We start from the raw sequence: 21393 nt of genomic DNA, 5'->3' as shown, positions 1-21393 counted from the left end.
ATTTGTCCCTTTTTGTGGCCCTATATCTTACTGCAGATATAGAGATGTGAATACCTTGGAAAATGCCTAAGAAAAGGCAATGGGAGTGATTAAAAGTTTGGGAAGTAAGTCATAAAAGAAAACCAGGGAAGTCGAAGACAAGAGAAGAGGAAAGGATGCTTGATAAATCTTTATGTTCTGGAAGAGATGGTATACAGATGGAAGCAGTGAATATATTTTCTCTCTTCTTATTGAGACAAGGGGAAAAAAGTCATGCTAAAGCTGAAGTATGAGGAATTAATATCAGAAAAATAAAAAAATAATGTATATTTATATATATTAAAATGTATATACATTAAAATGTATATTCTCTATATAATGTAAATTTTATAAATAGTTAAAAATTATAAGAAAGGATATTATAGAATCTTTTCTCAAGTGTTTTTTTAAACATGGTAATTTATTCAATTTAATTAATACAATACAAATATATGACTCAAGAGCACAAGTACTATGGAGATAGAGATAAATAAGCCATTTAGCAGTTTATGGGGGAGAAGGGGGGACAATATGGAGTTATTATTCCCTGGTTAAGTGCTAAAATAGAGATAAGCAGAAGGAGGGATAACAGCACTGATAGATATCCAATATACAACTAGAAACTGGAGGTTAGAATCAGGAGCTAGAGATAAATATGTAGGAGTCATTAGGTTATAGGTGATATTTTGAGGAAATATGAATGTGTGAACTCTCCAAAGAATATTCAACAAATACTGAGATTTTGTTTTGTTTTGATGAAATTAATTATATGATCAGATCCTAGGTTTTCTGTTTTGTGATTATAGAAAGAAGTTTTCCCCAGAAAACTCATCTGTACAACTGTTGTAGATACATATTTTATTTTTAAAATGTGTTTTAAAACTGTTGTAGATATGTATTTTATTTTTAAAATGTGTTTTCTTAGTTTTTTGTGCAGTAATAAGTATTATCAGATAAGGAAAAAATAGTGTTGGTAATTTTAAGTAGGATTTACAGAAATGTATAAATTGAGTGGTGAAAAAATATATTTTAACACATGGCACCAGAATTCATATAGTGGGAAGGGTCTCCTTAATTTATATGGTTTAAAAAATGGGAAATCTACCTTTCAAATACAAGGGAAAGACTTTGTAACAATAGAGTGTTTGAGGGCTTCTGCAAGAGAACTTGAATTTTTCAGTAAGATGATCATGGCAGCTCAGACTGTCAGGGGGCCCTGGAAAAGGTTGGTCTCAGGATGCCGTCTGAAGCCTGCGGCAGTGGTGGGGGCCGTGGCTCCAGCGCAGGGACCTGTAGAAATGTCAGGTATTTAGCTTCCTGTGGAATACTGATGAGCAGAACTCTTCCACTACATACCTCAATTTTGCCTAAGGAGGTATATGCAAGAACTTTCTTCAGAACTGCTGCACCACTAATAAACAAAAGAAAAGAATATTCAGAGAGGAGAGTTATAGGATATTCTATGCAGGAAATGTATGATGTAGTATCGGGAATGGAGGATTACAAGCATTTTGTTCCTTGGTGCAAAAAGTCAGATGTATATCAAGTAGATCTGGATATCGCTAAACACGATTAGAAATTGGGTCTCCACCTGTATTCGAGCACTATGCATCAGTAGTAACCTTGGTGAAACCACATTTGGTAAAGCAGCCTGTACTGATGGGAAGCTCTTAAATCATTTGGAGACTGTTTGGTGTTTTAGCCCAAATTCTTCCTGGCTACCCAAGAATTTGTATTTTAGATTGTTCAATTTCTTTTGAATTTTGCTCACTTTTACACTCTCAGCTGCCACATTGTTTTCGATGAAGTTGTAAAGCAAATGGTAACTGCTTTTGAAAGAAGAGCATGTAAGCAGTATGGTCCAGAAACGAATATACCTTGGGTATTAATGTTTCATGAAGTTCATCATGTGTAAAGGGAAAAAGGAAATGGTCACCTACTTACAACTAGTTTATTCACTTTTAAGAAGTGCTTTCAGAAGTCAGAAGGCATTTGTCAAACTCAGCTTTGATTATAAACCTGTACTGTTGAATTTTTTCATTTGGAATATGTAACCACGTGTACATAGAATTCAGTCAAGTGTAATTCAGAGTAATATGTATATTAGCATATTTACAATAATGAATGTCATCACTGTTGCAAGAATACTGACATCACTCTTCTGAACAGAAATTGGAACGGTAAATTTAAACCTTTTAATTATCACCTCACCTGAAAGATGTTGGTTGAGATACACATGCAGTGTATATTATATTAACCATATCATATTTACGTTATTAAATTCAGACTATTTATAACTTATTGTCTTTAGGGACTGCCTCATGGCTTAGGATATTTGAGTAATCATCAGACATTTATAGTAAAAACTTTAACTTAAAAATACTGTTAATGAAGGTTCCCAGGCATTTTTCTTATTTTTAAATTGTTCTTATGGGTAATAGTAGATAATTCAGTGTTATACTGAGGTTAGCTTCCAGATAAAGTGAATTTTGTGTGTGTGTGTGTGTGAGTGGTACAGACTTTTAAGCTACTTTTCTCATAGTCTGCAACCCTCTCCCAGGTACCTTGACTGCTATTTCAATAATGCTGATTATGTGTCAAATTTTGTCTACAACAGTAGGCAATAGATGAAGATAAGTTTCTTGATATGTCTCAAGCACCATTCATCCTTATTTTCTATTTATTGTGTGTACTCACTTTCAATAACGTATTTCAAACTGATATTTTTGTAAACACATCAGTGTAAGGACTGAAGTGGTAACAATACAGTAAATTTGTTTAAAAAAAAAGAGAGAGAGAGAATGTGAGTTTTGCTTTTGCTTCTGAGAGGAAAAGCATGGTCTGGGGGTTGACTGAAAATAGAGGTCCAAAAAAAGGGATGGAAAGGTAAAAATCTTAATTATCTATTAAGATCTATCTATTGTCTATTATCTTAGTAAAGAGAAAGACCAAGAAATGGGCTGTCTTTGTTAATATTGGAATGCTGAAGTCAATTTAAAATTGTTTCTGTTGGTACATCTCTCCTCTATCTTCTAACTACACAAAATAAGTATATTCAGTGTGACTTTCAAGTGCTGGTAGTAGCAGACTAGGTATGCTTAGATAGCCAGTAAAACATTATTTCTAGGTGTGTCTGTGATGGTGTTTCTGGAAGAGATTAGCATTTGAATCAGTAGACTGAGTAGAGAACTTCCATCCTCTTGAGTGTGGGTGGGCATCATCTAATCCACTGAGGGTCCAAATAGAACAAAAAAGTCTGAAGAAGGACAAATTTCTGTTCTCTTTTATTGAGCTAGATATTCATTTTCTCCTACTCTCAGATATCAGAGCTCCTGGTTCTCAGGCTTTTGCACTCTTTGACTTATACTATTGGCTCCCCTGGTTCTCAGGCCTTTGGGCTTGGACTGAAATATGCCACTGACTTTCTTGTTTCTTCAATTTGCCATAACCACATGAGCCAGTTCCTAAAATAAACATCCTCTTATATCTGTATCTGTATCTATATCTATGTCTATATCTTCATATTCTATTACTTTTATTTTTCTGGAGAATCCTGACAAATACACTAAGTAACTCACATTAAACCACCTGTTGATCATAACCAAAAAGAACAAGCAAAAGAGGTTTTTTGCTCAAAGGCGTCAGGAAATTAAAAAGGAAATTAAGATGACAGGGCCAGGATTTAAGAAGATATTGTTCTGTGCTTGCTCAAGGAGAATTGTCAATTGCAGAAGAGATTGCTGAGAGCTGGTGAGATCTTGAGAAGCCCAAGAACAAGGGGATCTAAAATGTGGAGTCCAAGGCTTATCAGAGGTAGAAGCATGATAAAACTTACTCACATTAGGTGTAGGTAGGTATACCTGTAAGGCTATATACTTAAAGGAGGGATGAAGTTGAAGTAGAAATTTCTGGCATGGATGAAACCATAGGGTTTCACTAGAACTAAAAATTACAGTTGATCCTTGAACAACATGGGGGTTGGGGTGCAGACTCTCCTACCCATGTTAAAAATCCATGTATAACTTTACAGTTGGCCCTCAGTTTCTGAAATTCTATATGCATGGGTTCAACCAACTGTGGATTGTGTAGTACTGTAGTATGTATTCATTGAATAAAACCTGTGTATAAGGGGATCCACACAGTTCAAACCATGTTGTTTAAGGGTCTACTGCATTTTTTTTTTAAATAAAAGAACGAAAACACAATATCAGAAATTGAGAACATTGTGGATTGGCTTAACAGAAGACTTGACAGAGAATAAGTAAGAATAAAATAAATGATACGTCAGAAGAAAAATCCAAAAAGGATGGAGCAATGCAAAAGAGACAATAAAAGACAGAGTGAATACAGTGAGAATAAATAAAATACGTAACTGGACTACAAAGAAGATATCCAGATAGCCAAAAAGCACATGAAAAGATGCTCAACATCACTAGTTAATACATAAATGCAAATCAAAACTACAGTGAGGTATCACCTCACACCCGTCAGAATGGTCATCATCAAAAAGTCTACAAACTATAAATTCTGGAGAGGGTGTGGAGAAAAGGGAACCTTCCTACACTGTTGGTGGGAATGTAAATTGGTACAGCCACTATGGAGAACAATATAGAGGCTCATTAAAAATACTTAAAATAAAACTACCATATGATCCAGTGATCCCACTCCTGGGCATATATACAGAGAAAACCATACTTCAAAAAGATACATGCACCCCAGTGTTCATTGCAGCTGTTTACAATAGCCAAGACATGGAAACAACCTAAATGTCCATTGATAGAGGAATGGGTAAAGAAGATGTGGTAGATATATATACAATGAAATATTACTCAGGCATAAAAAAGAATGAAATAATGCCATTTGCAGCAATGTGGATGGACCTAGAGATTATCATACTAAGTGAAGTAAGTCAGAGAAAGACAAATATATGATATCACTTATATGTGGAATCTAAAAAAAAATGGTACAAATGAACTTATATACAAAATAGAAATAGACCCACAGACATAGAAAACAAACATGCTTACCAAAGGAGAAAAAGAGGGGAGGAGGGATAAATTAGGAGTTTGGGATTAACATACACACACCACCATATATAAAGTAGATAACCAACAAGGACCAACTGTATAGCACAGGGAACTATGCTAAATATTTTGTTATAACCTATAAGAGAAAAAAATCTGACAAGAAGAGATATATATGTATGTATAACAGAATCACTTTGCTGTACACCTGAAACTAACACAACATTGTAAATCAACTATACTCCAATAAAATTTTTAAAATATGTAACTGGAGTCCCAAAAGGTGAGGAGAAAAATCAATGGATCAGAGAATACATAAAGGAATAATAACTAGAAAAATCTACTAACATTAAAATATATATTATAGCATCAAAAGATCTCTATATGGCTTCTGATTCCAGATATATTAGTATATTCCACCATATTCATCAACAAACTACAACATAAAGGACATAGAAACATTTTCTAAAATAACTGGCAAAACACTTGGAAAGTTGCAGAAAAAGAAGACTGTCCAGGAATCTCAGGATTTGTGGAACAACACAATGGAATTTCCTCTCTGCAGCTGCAGAGACTGTGGGCAGTGCCCAGTCTTTCTCCACAGTTATGAGGTAAGAAGGTAGTGCACATCCCGTCCTCCCCAACAATAGAGTTCTGGAGAAAGTTCGGAGAGGAAGGAGTTGCAGAAAGGGATTTTCAAACTCTGTATATGAATTCCTGAGCAGACCTCTAAGTGTCTCATGCCTGAAACTGACAAGAAACAATAGAGCAAGAGTTGAGAGCTGAACACTGATCTGAAACGGCACCCAGGATTTGGGTTAGCCTCTGGGAAACACTCAAGTGGGGCAGACCAAAATAGCACTGTAAAGGCTTTGAAAACAATTGATATTTTAATCACAGCTCACAAAAATGGACCAGGGTGTGCATTCTGGATCTAAACATGTTTACTGCCAGCTAAATAGAAGATTTCAATAGGCTCCAGGGTGTCATAACATAATATTCATATATAACATGTAGAATAAAATCCAAAATGACTCATTGTAGCAACAACCCCTATAACCTCAATATCCACGAGAAAAGGCAATCGGAAAATGCTAACACTGAGATGACACAAATGTTGGAATTATCTGACAAGGATTTAAAAACATTATGTGGACTCAATGTCTGTGTCACCCCCAAATATGTTGATCCCAAACCCCTAGGTGATGATATTTGGAGATGGGGTCTTTGGGAGCTAATTAGAATTAGATAAATTCACCTGGGCAGGGCCCTGGTCTGGTGGGGTTAGTGTCCTTGTAAGATGAGGCACTAGAGAAATGCTCTCTTTCTCCCCCTGCCATGTGAGGACACAGCAAGAATACAGCCATCTGCAAGTCCAGAAGAGAGTTTTCATACGAATCTGATCATACCGGCAGCTGGTTTTGGACTTCCAGCCTCCAAAACTGTGAGAAAATAAATTTCTGTTATTTAAGCTACTCAGTTCATGATATTTTGTGATGGAAGCCTAAGCCAATTGAGACAAAGAGCTATCTTAAAAATCCAGTAGGCATTTACAAATCCTTTTCAAAAAAAAATTAAATTAGAAATCCTCTGTAAAGGAACGGAAGAAATAAAGTAGAGCCAAATGGACGTTTTGAACTAAAAGATCAAAAAACTGAAAGTCATAACATCCACAGAAGTAAAACATCACTAGTGGGCTCAATAACAGAATGAAGATGACCAAGAAAATATCAGTAAACTGGAAAACTTATCCAATTGATTCTTCTAATCTGAAAAACAGAGAGATGGTAGACAGAAAAATAAAAAATTGGACAAACCTCAGAGACCACAGAGATCTCGGAAACAATAGCAAATCTAACATTCATGTGATCAGAGTCCCAGAAGAAAAAAAACAGCAAGCCTGAAAAAAAAGTGTGTGATATTGGCATAAGAATAGATAAAGAGAATAATAAAAAAATATAGGTTCCATAAATAGAGCACACATGTAAAGTCAGTTGATTTTCGTCAAAAGTGCAGAAGTAATTTAGTGAAGACAGGAAAGTATTTCCAATAAATGGTGCTGAAATTAGATATCCACATTAGAAAGTCATAATAATCTTAACTTTTACCACATATTATGTACAAAAATTACTTTGAAATGGAACATGGACCTAAACACAAAATCTAAAACTATAAAAGTTTTGAAAGAAAACATCTAAAGAAATCTTTGTGACCCTGTGGTAAGCAACTTTTTTTTAAAGGTAGAGATCCAAAAGAAATAAATATAAAGTAAAAGTTGATAAATTACATTTAATCAAAATTTTTAAAAATCTAGTCTTGAAAGACAATGTAAGGAAAATAGAAAGGCAAGCCAATAAGCTACATACTGAGAGAAAATATATGCAAATTTTATTTCTAACAAGAGACATTATCAGGTTGAATAAACAACTCATAATAAGAAAACAAACAATCCAGTTTTTAAATTAGCAAAAATTTGAGCAACACTTCACCAAAGAAGATACACAAATAGCTAATGAGCCCAGGAAAAAGTACTCAATAACATTAGTTACTGGAGAAATGAAAATTAAAACCACGGGAGATATCAATATTCTCACTAGAATGGTTACAACTGAAAAGACTGACAACAGCAAGTTTTGGTAAAGATGTTAAGCAACTGGAATTATTACACATTGCAAAGGATGTAAAATGTGAAAAACACTTTAAAGTACCTGAGGACTACATTGGGTATTTTTTGTAAATTTAAATAAACAATTTCTGAATGACAGAAATTCTAGATATCTAATAACAGAAATGAAAACATATCCATGCAAATATATGTAAAAGAATGTTCAAAGAAGTTTATTCATAATATCTCCAAACTGGAAACAACTGAATTGTCTATCAATAGGTGAATAAAACTGTGCTATTCAGTCAAATTACTATTCAAGAAAAAAAGAGAATAACATGTATGAATCTCTAAACCCTTATGATGGGTGAAAGCAAAAATATGCAAAAAAGTACGTACTGTATTTCTCCATATGTATGAAATTCTAGAACAGACAAAACTAATCTATAGTAGCAGAAAGCAGATTTGTGTTTGCTTCACCTGGAAATACATGGTGAAGATTGATATAAAGGAGGACAAGGAAACTTTCTGGGGTTGTGGAATGTTGTATATCTTAACTATGGTGGTGGATACAATAGTCTATACATTTTGCAAACTTTAGCAACTTATACACTTAAATGAATGTATTTATTGAATATAAATTATACTTCAATAAATTATATGTATATATTTATGTATATATATACACACACAACTTAACATAAGTGTGTGTGTATGTACATGTGTGCATGCATATGTTTTTCATAGAAAAAAGAGTGAAAACTGTATCAGTGTGCCCTACAAAAGGCTGTTAATAGGAACATTAATTCTTCTAGCATGTCCAGTACTACATGCACTATTAAAATATGAAAACTAATGCCCACAGAATCAGATACTTTGAAAATTATAAAAATAGAGTGTATTACATTATCATCAGTTATGTATTCAGTAGCCTCCATAATTTTTTATCTTAAAAACAACTATCAAATGCAGTAAGAAATATATTGTTTAGAGACACTTGTAGTAGCAACTGATGGAGTGAATTTTGATTTTCTAAGGCAAATAATTTTCTCCTGATGTGACAATTTTGTAAAGCTGAATTATTATTTTAAGATGCCCTTAAAATTCAAATATATTTTTTATATGTTGTAGATACATATGGAAATGATATATTTCATTTTCTTCTGCAGCCAGAAAGATGGTTATCGAAGTTAATTTCCTTTGTGAGAAAATTTGGAGTGATCTCCTAGATTAACTTTCACAAAGTTGTTGCTTCACTATTAACATGGTTATGATATTATCTAACAGGCACATTTTTACATCTTAATTGGCTATTAAGTATAGGAAAAAAGGAACCACAAACTTGAAGTAAATGATAAGTGTGTCCTTTAGTGACAATTAATTATTTCAGTCCTTGATAATATTCCCAGGTCTCCAGAGGGAGATGGGGAAAAGCCAATTTCCTTTTTTTTTTTTAACATCTGTGTTTCAGTTAATGTTCCTTTCTAAGTGAAATTCTGTTGCTTATTTCATAATCCCTAAAGTTTTCAATATTTAAAAAAAGTAACTTGCATTTCAAAGATAATTTGAGATCTCCAGGTCACTGAATTTCCTTGTTTCTTTTTGTAGAAATGTGGTAAACACCTGAGAAGAATAAAGAACAAACCCAAAATATGTAAACAAAATTAGGCATCATTTTTAGCTTGTAGCTAGCAATGGCATATACTTCTCAACTCACATTTTTACTTCAAACAGATTTATTAACAAAATTTGAAGGGTTTAATAATTTTCAAAGAAAAATATTGCCTCTGGGAGTCAAGGGCCTTTTGTGTTGGGAGCCAATCCCGTCTTCTGTGTTCCAGATATCTCTCAACTTTCTGGTGAGAATTCTGCAACATGCCGTTTTTATTAAGGTTAAGAATTATTGGATCAAATGTGGATGTAAACCCTAATTTAAAAAAAGTAATTAACAATGCATACTTGAAAAACATTTATTTTATTTCCCTAGTACCATTTGTTCCTCATTTGAACAGTTTTAAATTTCATGTAGTTCTGCAAAGAGCATTTTCTATGCTGGCTGGCAATCACGGTAGCAAACCTATTTAGTCTATGCAGTGTCATGTGTTTAGCAAATACAAATCAGAATTCTTTGTTTTTCCTTTCTCCCACTGACTCAGGAAATATCATAAGAAAGGTAAAAAAAAAAAAAAAAAGTAATTTCACCCTTCTCCAGCCCATATTTTCTTCTCTCCTAACCCCAGCACCATCACAAATATCACAAATCTGAGTGTATGTTGAATATCTTGGCCCTTTTCTAATTAAAGGTGGCTGCCTAATTCTCCGGGCAGTGCAAAAACCCTTCAGGTCCTAAAGAGAAATGACTTCCAAATTGAAAAACTAGTAAATAAGTCAGTTTGAGGCCCAAAAGCAATTATCATTACAAGGAAGTATCTTGTTAAAAGTCTATCTTGAGTTGGCTAGTTTTGGTCTTCCAGTAATTGGAAAGCAGACAGACAGCAATTTTGTTCCTAAACATTCATACAAAGACAATTTATCCATATAGTAATGACATTTAAGTAAAGGTATTTATGCTACAGATGGCTAAACAGCAAAAATGTTTGTCACTTGCCAAAAATCTGGGGAGAAAGACATGATTTTATTTTAAACTGCATTTATATAATTCTAATTATACCTACAGTACCAGGAATTTTAACTGGTTATATAATACAATTCAATTCAGGATCGGAGTCTTTACTTGATGCAAAGCACTGTCCTTAAGTTCAGAAGAGAGATGATTATCAAGGTGGTTAAAATAAAAAGAATTTAACATTTGCAATGGAAAGAGACAAAACTGCATTATATAAGGCATATGAGAAACTTTGTAAACAAAAAAACAAAGGGCCACAGAGATACAAGGAAGGAGAAGTTGCAGCATCTGGACCTGGGAAAAGGATGAGGTAATGAGGAAAGATTTCATGAAGAAAGTGACATTTGAGATGGTTTTTTCGAGACATTATTTCCACATGCAAAGTTGGGGCAAGAGGGCGTTCTAGAATGCAGAAAGGGAATGGTTAAAAGCTAGGAGATGGAAAAGCATGGGGTACGTTATGAAAGCCTAAACCATACGGTTTCAATAGAGGAGAGAAAATGAATAAGGTAAAAATAAGCAATGTGTCTTCAAAGCAAACTGCTACAAATATGTAAAATTTCCCATTTTTAAGACATGGGCAGCCAATAAATTATTTTTAGCAGGGAGTAATACGATAAGAGCTATTTGGGGAGAAATAAATACATCTGCACGGAGAGTAGTAGACTGGAGGTGGAGAGACCAAAAGTCAGTAAAGCTGTGAATCACCAGAAGTGGCTGAAGCAAGAGAATTTAGAGGAAATAGGGCTGGGTTAATTCTGATGCCCTTGGAATGAAGAATAGGGAGTAAATGTTAAAAGTGTAAATAAATTCTTAAAAATGATGGAAGAAAGCGTTGGGGGAGGGAGTCATTATGACTCAAGTTTTAAGACCTAAAAATTTGGCAAACTGCTTGGATAGAAACAAATGTAGGGAACATTCGGCTGGGGATATATTTTGAAATGAAGTGGCAGTGAAGATAAATGAACAAGAAAACCTCTCACTCCCACAGCATCCACCATCAGTGTTATAATGACAAAAGCACCAAAACTATATTCATTAATTCAAAAGACACCTATTCTAAGAGAGAAAGTAATTGAAAAATTTGTATGCATTTTGGTACATACTTAACACAATAAAAATAATACTTAATATTTATTTAGGCCTTTTTCTATGCCAGGCACCATTCTCAATTATGGAGTAACTTAATCCTCACAAGTATATTGTCTCCATTCGACAGATAGTAGATCAAGGCTTAGTGGGCTTGGGAAATTTACCCAAGGATGCACAACTAGTATAAAACACAACCTTGACTGAAATCATCATCTATTTGTTTCCAAAAGAGATGATTTTAGTCTGCATTATGCTATTGAAACCCGAAGGATAACTGAGGGTAAAATGATAACAAGAAGCCATCTTAGATGACTATGTAGCTGAGTCTTAAAGGATAAAAGGAGTCATTTGGGTTGAAGACAGATGAGAAAGTGCCTGGAGAGGAAGGGATTTCTAGGCAGTGAGAGCAGCCTGTGCAAAGGCCTGGAGATGAGAAGCAAGGTGAGTCTAAAGAACTGCAATCCATCACAAAACTTATTATACTGTCATAAGAAGCATCCCCGGGGAAGTGGGCGCCATTATGCCATCCTGTCATTACTCTTTGAAAATGATGTTAGAATATTATTAAACTAGATCTCAATTAAGCAGAGGCCTTAATTAATCAGATTATCTCTCGCAAAATATTTTTTAACAAGAAAATAAAAAAGACAAGCATTCATCCTTCTTTCAGGCAGAAGTCTCTTGGGTCAGGGCATAACTGAGCTTCAATCCCTCATCTAAGTTTTTCGAGAATATCTCTGAAGTCTATTGACAAAGAAGAAAATAAATTCCATTACTTTGATTTACTGTATTTTAAAGAAGATCCATGAAAGGAACTATCTGAAGTAAGACATGAGGGACATGGCCTCTTCTTTTATCAGGGTATTTTGGGGTGTGGATGGTAATTTCAGCTTTGTGGTTGGGGATCCTATGTCATTATGAGAGGCCATAGGAGGTACTGGTTAAAAACATTCACTCTGGAGAACACCATGTGGGTGTGCATCCTGGTTCTGACTTTTATGAACTATGTGACATTTGGCAAGACTGAGTGATATCTCTTGCTGTGTAACAAAGTATCCCAAGTTGAGCAGCTTAAAACAACAAACATTTATCACACACCATTTATGAAGGTCAGGAATCCAGGAGAGGCTTAGCTTGCTGGTTTTGGTCGAGGATCTTTCATGAGATCTGGAATTGCCTTAAGAAGCAGGAGAATCCAAGCTTGCTATTGTGGCTGTTGGCGGGAGCTTTCAATGCCTCACCATATGGGTCACTTCATATCGCTGCTCATAGGTATGTTTGTCCCTCGAGTGAGTTTTCGGAGACAGAGACAGAGAGAAAACTCAAGACAAACCGTAGTATTTTTATTATTTAGCCTTGAGAGGGACATCCCTTCATATCTGCCACATACTATTCACTCGAAATGAATCACTAGGTCTAGCTCAAACTCAAGGGGAGAGATATTAAGCTTCACCTCTTGAGAGGGTACCATCAAAGAATCAATGGGCATAGCTTTAAACCACCACAGAAAATTACCTAACTTCTTTATGTGTGTTTCCCTATCTGTAAAATGGAGATACAATAGTACCTACAGTACAGCGCTTGTATTACTCAGAGTTCTCCAGAGAAACAGAACCAATAGTATGTGCATGGAGAGAGAGAGAGAGAGAGAGAGAGAGAGAGAGAGAGAGAGATTTATTATAAGGAATTGGCTTACAATTATGGAGGCTGATAAGCCCCCAGATGTGCAATCAGCAAGCTGGAAATCCAATGCGTAATTCCAAACAAAGTCTGAAGGCCTGGGAACCAAGAAAGCTGATGGTGTAAGTTCCAGTTTGAAAGATGGTAGGCTGAAGACCCAAGAAGAACCAGTGTTTCGTTCTGAGTCCTGAGGCCAGAAAAGGCTGAGTCCAGAGGCCCAGCTCAAACAGTTGGGCAGAAGGAGTTCCCTCTTACCCATCCTTTTTGTTCTATTTTTGTCTTCAACTAATTGAATGAGACCCACCCACATTTGAGAGGGCAATTCGCTGTACTCAGTCTACCAATTCAAATGTTAATTTCGTTCAGAAACACTCTCACATCCAGAATAATGTTTGGCCAAATGTCTGAGCATTCCAAGGCCCGGTCAGGTAAATTTAGTTGGTTGCATAATGAGCAGTTTTTACTTTCATTTTCAGATGATACTGATTTCTAGAGAAAGTGAAATGACTTGCTGTTTAGCAGTAACATATAAACTACTAAATCTTCATTTTCATATCAACCTTCCTTTTTCTGTGACTTGAGGGGCAGTCAGAAGACTACAATCCCCTTGCCCTATAAGCAAAATAATTTTTGCATTCATTAATGGTGATATAATGTGTTGACTATATTTATGCTTTTCTGCATCAATCATCACCTTCTTTAGGTGATTTCCTGATAAAATGGAAAGAGACTCATTAAAGTATATTTAAAAATGGCCATTATATAAGCCTGACATTCTGGGAGGGAAAGGTCAGACTCACCATGGTGCATGTCAGCTTCATTGGGTTGTTTTCTCCTTTATAAAAGCATGAGAATTTCAGAGCAGGAAAGCAGATATGATTTAGGGATACAGAGAAAGAAGAAGCTGGGCAAAGTAGCCTTCGACTATTTTCCCCAAATTAATTCTCTATCAGAGAGTGTAGAGAAATGATATAGTGCCATAAACAAAATGAATACGTGAAGCTCAGCTCGTGTGGTCTAACCACTGCTTAGAAGTCTTCTTCTCAGGAAGGTTTGCCTGGGGCCAATTAACTGAACATGAAGAATCTATGCCAGAAGCTTCCTGCTGCACAGATGTTTCTGAATGCCTTGGTTCTGGTCTCTGAAGAGAATATAATCAAGGGAATGTTCCTCCAAATACATAAAATCTCCCCAAATCCCAAAGTGCAGGTCCTTCTTGCTTTTGGCAAGCAGTAAGATGTTTCGACTTTAAAGATAGAATTGCCTCTTCAGGGTCGCCAGGTTATTGCAGAATTGCAGTAAGACAAAGACAGGCTTCCCGTGGAGAGTTCTCAATAATGTCTTGCTGTACATGAGGAAAATGCTTCAACATATTAGCTCCCATTGTCTTCTCTGGCTTTTTATTGAAGGAAAAGGACAATAAAAATAGAGAAAAAAGGGAAATGGACCTTTGAGCAGAAAATGGATAAAGTTATCTTCCAGGTCTTAAGAACAACGTCAGAATATGCCTTTAATTTTTTTTTAATGTATCATGTCATTTGAATAAGGCAGGGCCACATAGGAAACATAGAGCTATGAAAAATATTTGAGTGCAATGTCTGGTGCATAGTATGTGTTCAGTAAATGTTTGGTGAATGAATCTCTTGGTCAGTGAAAGATGAAGTGATGTGAAGCTACATAAATCAGACTTTTCTTGAATCTCCATCTCTTCTAGATTCTAACTATGCATTTGCAGAGATCTTTGAAAAACTACTGGCCTAAATGGTATTAACCTTTTTACAAGAGGATCTACAGTAGGAGTTCTCTACTTTGATGGGTTATATCAGAATCATATGGAGGGCTTGTTAAAACACAGGTTGCTGAACCCCACCCCCAGAGTTTCTAACTCATTAGGTCTCAGTTGGGGCACCACAATTTGCATTTCTACATGCCCAGGTGGTCAGGTGATGCTGATGCTACTTTTTCAAGAACCACACTTTCAGAACCACTGTCATAAGGGAAAAAACAATTGTCTGAAATTTCAGAAAGGTGTTTTGTTGTTTTATTTTGGTTGTTTTATTTTGGTTTAAATATTTATTTATCCCAGTTTTATACCAGGATATACTAGTTCGGATAGTACACACCTTGAAAATTACTGAAACATAATAAACTACTTGAATCTACCACATGTATTTGTATAAACTTTTACAGTGAACATTTGTCATGTATATCAAATTTGGTTCTCAAAAGAGCTTAATAAAATAGAGCGGTCAGTAATTATTATAATGATATTTTCAATAGATGAGAGAAAACTCAGATGACATAATAGGGAACATCTTGAAGGCAGTGATCACATCACTGTTATATTAGTATCCCTAAAACTTAGCAATGTGGATAAAGCATAAACCATGTTCAAGAAGTGTTTCATTAGTTAATTGGGTTTTCACATAACTTGTAAACCATTGAACCAGACATCAAACAGAGTCATATGATTCCAAATTTGGTGCCCTTTCTAATTTTCTATAATACTGTCATATCAGAGTATCTTTTCCCCTAATTTCCCTTCTATTTGTATGAAGAGGAGTTTATCGACAGCCATAGAAAAAGCCACAGACTGTAAGAGACTTAAAGGTAGGGACGATGGCATCTTCATACCCTTCTGCGTAGGAGGTATCTGACACATAGTAGGCATACCACCCATGACTTTGGAAATGAATTGTGTCTCTATCTTCCCCACTGTCTACAAAATCATGACGGTATGTATCTGCCATCCCAGAATTGCTGGCAGGCCTCAAGCTTGGGAAATAAGTTTCAGGGAAACCACAAGCCATGGAGGAGAGCCACTTGGGGTTTGGCCCATATGGCTCTGGCTTCTTCCTCATAAGAAGGAAGCAGCCTCTTTTAGACCAAAAAACTTAGGAGGGGTTCCTGCCAATTCTGCTAACTGGCAACTCCAGACTGTGCAACCCTTGAGCTCATTCCGCTAAGCTTCCAAGTCCCCAAATGTGTTCAAATCAAGGGAACGCTGTTCAATTGAAATGGATTCCCCCATCACTGCGAGGGAACAAGGCAAGCCTTAACTTTGACTTCTAAGCAGAGTCCCAGAGGGAGTATGCCTAATTAGACCAAGGATCAAACTCCTTCATGCCCTGCCAGAGAGGCCCACTGAGTTTCTGTGGGCCGATGGCCATAGAATCTGTTTTCTGCTCAAAGTGGTCTGGCTTTCCAGAGGGGAAAAAAAAATGCATGTTATCTTATCCAAATAAGTTATAGTGTTGGACGATGTTTCCTAAATCAGTAATGGACTAAACTCTGTATTTCTTGTATTCTCACAAAAGGGAACAGCTCTCATAGATGTCCCTTTCATCATATCTATACATTTCACTTGGTTATTTGAATAAATATATGCTAAAGTTAGGCCTTCTTTACAAATTATGAACAACTTTAAAATAACTTCCATAAAATCCAAGCCATTAATGTTTATTTACAAAATTAGCTGTAATATTAATACAAGCAATAATCACTACATACAATTGAATGTTTGCTGAAAGCGCTTTCAAACTAAGAATTCGATTATGCTTCTTTAAAGAACTCATACCTTAAATAAACATACAATCATTTTTACTAAAAACTAGACATAATTGTATAAATATTTTCCTCTCAGAAATCTCAGTGATAAAGCAGTGTATTTGTAAATCAAATGAACATATTTGAACACTCTATTTGTATTATTAAACCCCACACAGTGGAGCTGTCTGGACATCTTTATGTCACAACCAACTTAAAATATCCCAGTTGCTTCAAGAGAAGAGACTAAAAGCCTGGGGATTAGAAGGAGAAGTCTCTAAGGGCCGGATGTCTTGAGCCAAGAGTGGAATAAGCAAGAGTGAGAACAAGAAGTGAAGGTTAGAGGTGATCTGTAAGGGGCAGATGTAGCTGATACAACATCACACTACGAGAAAAAGAAACAGTAAGAAAGAAAAGGGGGGAAGAAAAAGCTCACCAGCGGAACAGAGTCAGAGAGAAGCCAGATGAGAGAAAGGTTACAAGTTAGGAAAACAGATGGGACTGGCATCAAGACATTCAAGTGGGGTCTACTGGACAGAGTGACAAATTGTAACTGCTGGATCTTGCCTCTTTTGTGGTCTTAACTCCTCTGATATAAGAAGACAGCAACCATTGACTGATGTTGCCTAACATCTACATACATAGCTTGTAGCAAACTGTCTTGTAAGAGGAGATGGATTAACGTGACAAATATTTATTAAGCACAAATATACATCAGACACTGCACTCCATGCTATTTATACATTATGTTCACATTGCTAAAACTCACAACCCAGGGAGAGACAAGCACTTAATACTATTTGAATCCAAGTAAATATTTTCTGAATTATTAATTGTGTCGGTGTGTATGTGTGTGGGTGAATGTGCAATCGAAGAAACCACTAATGGGAATAATTTCAGAAAAACATCCTGGAATAATTAATTCTATATTAAATATTCAGCAAAAAATGTCGACCACCAACATACTTCTATACTGATCCAACACCACAGGTTAATGTCTGAGAATGACTAAAGCTTTGGAGTCAGGGAGTTTGCGTTTCTGTCTTGTTAATGTTCTTTGTTGAATCACCTGAACTACCTGGACTCAGTTTTGTCCCATCTCACTGATTTATAAAAATTAGATTAAATGTGTGGAATGTAGAAAATATTTATTAAATGTTCACTATTTGTATAATAAGAAGGTGTCAGTGTCACCTGATGAGATAGCCAAACACCTTATCCATATTCTGAATGGTGAGGATGGAAGGATCTCGTCACTTACTTCCATGGTGGCAGAGTGTTCAGAGGAGGGACCTTCTCATTTCTTCTCCATACTCTTTACACTTACTTCCCAAAGTCCTCTCCTGTGTGACTTCTTTGCTAGGAGTGGAGTATCTTCACTAATCTGTCCCACCAACATATGCACACACAGGTCAGCAGGAAAAATTTCTTAAAGTTTATACGCATCACCACTGCAATATCACTTTTTTGCAATATCATTGTCTATAAAACTGATTTTCTGTTTAAGTCCTTCAGTATCTGAAAAACAGAGTGTCTCATTAACAGTAAATCCTAGAACTGGCATTCCAGCTTAAGGGGGGGACCAGAATCTCCTTGGTGTGTTGGAATGGGCATATGGAGGACAGTTCTACAGGTGTTTATAGAAGCACCTTGGAATAATCTCCTTTGTTGGGATGGGGACAGCATTCCCTTCATCAGCCCCATTGAGGCTCACTGAACTCCTTGGCAAGATCTACCAGCCTTGGGACTCAGGCCAATTAGTGCATTTCTCTGAGCACAGTGTCCTCTTTAGTAAAATCAAGCTAACAATACCTGTTTTGCAGGGTGGTTGTAAGTGCTTACAAAATGAGGAATAGGTAGTGCCTGGCACAGAGCCTGTATAGAATAGGCACCAAATGCATTGACTCTAGAGGGCTCTTTACAATCCAGCTCTAAACTAAAAATCAGTTTATCTCTTGCTTATTCCTTTCATACACCATATGCTCTAGTTACACTTTCCAGGATGACTTTTATGTATCCTCATTTTACTTAAGGATTTTTCTCTGCTTTCTACTCTTTTTAACCTGGTGGGCTCCTATTCATCCGTCATGGTCCAAAACAAATGTTACTTCTTCTTAGCTCTTTTTTGGCTTTACCCACCAAATCACAGGGGAATTAATCCTGGTCTATGTTTCTTGTACTCACATAAAATTTTCTTAATTCCTCTGTTTTAATGTAAATCATAATTTTGGACAAAGAGATAAAGAGACGGATTTATAGATGATAGAAAAGTAGGTAGAAATACAGACAGAAAGACAGACAGACACAGACAGATAGATACGTATCCTGAGTCACCAAGGGCTCTCTAAGATCAAGAACAATTTCATATTCCATATTCATCTTTTTTTAAATTAATAGAGCTTGTTTTTTAGAGCAGTTTTATGTTTACAGCAGAATTGAATGGCAAGTACAGAGTTCACACATACCCTCCCTCCTCCTCCTACACACACCTTTCCCCCACCAACATTTCCCATTAGTGTGGTACATTACCTATAACTGATGAACCCACAATGACATATAATTGTCAACCAAGGTCCATAGTCTACATTAGGGTTCATTCTTTGTGCCCTACATTTTCTGGGTTTTGATAAATACATAATTCCATATATCCACCATTACACTATCATACAGAATAGTTTTACTGTCTAAAAGTCTCCCCGATGCAAGAGGGAAGAGATATGGGGACATATGTATATGTATAACTGATTTACTTTGTTATAAAGCAGAAACTAACACATGATTGTAAAGCAATTATACTCCAATAAAGATGTTTAAAAAAATAAAATAAAATAAAAATCCCCCCTACTCCACCTATGCATCCCTCCTCCCTTGCCCTTGAACCTCTGGCAACCATTGATCTTTTTACTACCTCCATTCTTTTTTCCTTTTCCAGAATGACATATTGTTAGAATCATTCAATATGTAGCTTTTCCAGATTGGCTTTTTCACCTAATTATATGCATTCAAATTTCCTGTGTATGGTTTTGTGGCTTGGTAGCTCATTTCTTTTTACTGGTGAATAATTTCATTGTTGGATATACCACAATTTGTTTATCCATTCACTTACTGAAGGCTATCTTGATTGCTTCCAAGTTTGGGCAATTATTAATAAGCTGCTATGCACATTTGTGTGCAGGTTTTTTTGTGGGTATAAGTTTTCAACTCATTTGGGCAAATGCCAAAGAGTACAATTGATGAATTATATTGTAAGCGTATGTTTAGTTTTGTAAGAAAATATCAAGATGTCTTCCAAAGTGCCTGTAGCATTTCGAATTCCCACCAGCAAGGAATGAAAGTTCCAATTGCTTCAAATCCTTGCCAGCATTTGGTGATAATCGGTGTTTTAGAATTTTACCATTCTAATAGATGTATAGTGGTATCTCATTGTTGTTTTAATTTGCAATTCCATAATGACATATGATGTTGAACATCTTTTCATATGATGATTTGTCAGTTGTATGTCTTCTTTGGTGAAATATTTGTTCAAACTTTTTGTTCATTTTTTTAAATTGCAGTATAGTTGATTTACAATATTGTGTTAGTTTCAGGTGTACAGCAAAGTGATTCAGATATACACATATATTTTTTTCAGATTATTTTCCATTATATGCTATTACAAGATATTGAATATATTTCCCTGTGCTTTACAGTAAAACTTTATTTCTTATTTATAATATATATAATAGCTTGAAACTGTTAATCCCATACTCCTAATTTATACCTCCTCCCCTCTTTTTCTCCTTGGGTAACCATAAGTTTGTTTTCTATGTCTATGAGTCCATTTCTGTTTTGTATATAGATTTATTTGAATTATTTTTTAGCTTCCACATATAAATGATATCATATAATATTTATCTTTCTGTCTGACATTACTAAGTTTAATATTCTCTAGGTCTATCCATGTTGCTGCAAATGACAATATTTCAATCATTTTTATGCCTGAGTAATATATATATATATTTATATACATATTACCATCATATATATATCACCTTTTCCTAAGGCAATCATCTGTAGGCACTTGAGTTGTTTCCAGGTATAGGCCATTGTAAATAGTGCTGCTATGAACATTGGGGTACATATATGTCTTTGAATTAAAGTTATCATCTTTTCAGATATGTACCCAGGAGTGAGATGCCTGGATCATATGGTAGCTCTATTTTTAATTTTTAAGGAACCTCTATATTGTTTTCCACAGTGGCTGCACCGATTTACAATCCCAACAGTATAGGAGAGTTTCCTTTTCTCCATACCCTCTCCAACATTTATTATTTGTAAACTTTTTGATGATAGCCATTCTGCCAGGTGTGAGGTGATACCTCATTGTGATTTTGATCTGCATTTCTAAAAATTAGCAACGTTGAGCATACTTTCATGTGCCTGTTGGCCATTTGCATGTCTTCCTTGGAGAAATGTCTATTTGTCTTCTACCCATTTTTTAATTGGTTTCTGTTTTGATATTAATATGTATGAGCTGTTTGTATTTTTTGGATATTAATCTGTCATTGTTCACGTCACTTGCAAATCATTTCTTCCGTTCCATAGGCTGTCTTTTCATCTTGTTGATTGTTTCCTTTGCTGTGCAAAAGCTTTTAAGTTTGATTAGGCCCATTTGCTTATTTTTGCTTTTATTTATTTTGCCTTGGGAGACTGATATCTGAAAATATTGCTATGATTTATGTCAGAGAATGTTTTGCCTATGTTCTCTTCTAGGAGTTTTATGGTGTCATGTCTTAAATTTAGGTCTTTAAAACATTTTGAGT

General features: G+C 35.5%; 1 pseudogene; it reads left to right on the top strand.

Annotated features, from left to right (window-relative positions):
- The first annotated feature begins 1202 nt into the window (after positions 1-1202).
- On the top strand, positions 1203-1933 carry LOC112397548 (coenzyme Q-binding protein COQ10 homolog B, mitochondrial pseudogene; annotated as a pseudogene).
- The last annotated feature ends 19460 nt before the right edge of the window (positions 1934-21393 follow it).

The sequence above is a fragment of the Neophocaena asiaeorientalis genome, unplaced genomic scaffold (assembly GCF_003031525.2).
Source record: "Neophocaena asiaeorientalis asiaeorientalis breed wild unplaced genomic scaffold, Neophocaena_asiaeorientalis_V1.1 scaffold218, whole genome shotgun sequence".
Classification (NCBI taxonomy): Eukaryota; Metazoa; Chordata; class Mammalia; order Artiodactyla; family Phocoenidae; genus Neophocaena; species Neophocaena asiaeorientalis.
This window is presented reverse-complemented; position numbering and strand designations above follow the sequence as displayed.